This window comes from Triticum dicoccoides, chromosome 4A (assembly GCF_002162155.2).
Source record: "Triticum dicoccoides isolate Atlit2015 ecotype Zavitan chromosome 4A, WEW_v2.0, whole genome shotgun sequence".
Classification (NCBI taxonomy): Eukaryota; Viridiplantae; Streptophyta; class Magnoliopsida; order Poales; family Poaceae; genus Triticum; species Triticum dicoccoides.
Genome location: NC_041386.1, coordinates 741,813,949 through 741,815,429, shown reverse-complemented (window position 1 = coordinate 741,815,429; position 1,481 = coordinate 741,813,949).

The following is a 1,481-nucleotide window of genomic DNA, read 5'->3' as shown; positions in this document are numbered from 1 at the left end:
TTAAGCAGCAAGTAATAAGCTCGAGGACGAGAATCATATCTTGAAGGGCATCATCGCCAAGAATATCACATCACCACCTCCGAAGAAAGATACATAAATACATGGGTATGGGCACTCCCCTTGGCAACCGCCAAGCTTTGGGGAAGTGCCCCGGTATCGTATCACCATCACACTTCTATCTTTACCCTTTTTCCTAGTTTGATCCTTTTGGTTATATCTTGATCTAGTAGAATAAAGTTTTAGTATGATCTAGAATTGAGTTCTGCTTTATGTTCCCTCTATGTAATCGAGTTCATGAGTTATATATAATAAAGCGTAGTTTTGAGTTTAGGGCTTTGCTTATTTGCTATGATCTTGAGGGAATAAACTTAATAGAAAAAGCAAAAACGGAATAAAAAGATCATAATGATCTTATGGAGGCTGATGACTTCATATATAAAGAGTATGATGAATAAAAGTTGTTGAGAGTTGACAAACATAGTTTTGGTCATCGTTGCAATTAATAGGAAGTAATAAAGAAAGAGAGATTTTTATATATAAATATACTATCTTGGACATATTTTATGATTGTGAGCACTCATTAAAATATGACATGCTAAAAGGTTGATGTTGGACAAGGAAGACAACGTAATGGATTATGTTTTCTTATATCCGAATAAGTTATATTGTCATGGATCATCCAACATGTTGAGCTTGCCTTTTCCCCTCATGCTAGCCAAATTCTTTGCACCAAGTAGAGATACTACTTATGCTTCCAAACATCCCTAAACCCAGTTTTTTCCATGAGAGTTCACCATACCTACCTATGGATTGAGTAAGATCCTTCAAGTAAGTTTTCATCGGTGCAAGGAATAAAAATTGCTCTCTAGATATGTATAAACTATTAGTGTGAAGAAAATAAGCTTTATATGAGCTTGTGATATGGAAGAAATAAAAGCGACGGACTGCATAATAAAGGTCCCTATCACAAGTGACAATATAAAGTGATGTTCTTTTGCATTAAGATTTTGTGCATCCAACCATAAAAGCGCATGACAACCTCTGCTTCCCTCTGCCAAGGGCCTATCTTTTAATTTTACTTTCTACCCTTATACAAGAGTGCTACCTCTTGAGCATGCATTGGTTTTTCCCTTGAAGAGGAAAGGGTGATGCAGCAAAGTAGCGTAAGTATTTCCCTCAGTTTTGAGAACCAAGGTACCAATCCAGTAGGAGGCTCCTCCCAAGTCCCACGCGCCTACACAAACAAACAAGAACCTCGTAACCAACGCGATAAAGGGGTTGTCAATCCCTTCATGGTAACTTGCGAAAGTGAGATATGATAGAGATAATATGATAAGATAAATATATTTGGTATTTTTATGATATAGATTGGAAAGTAAAAGATGCAAATAAAAGTAGATGGAAAACTTATATGATCAAAGATAGACCTAGGGGCCATAGGTTTCACTAGTGGCTTCTCTCAAGATAGTATAAGTATTACG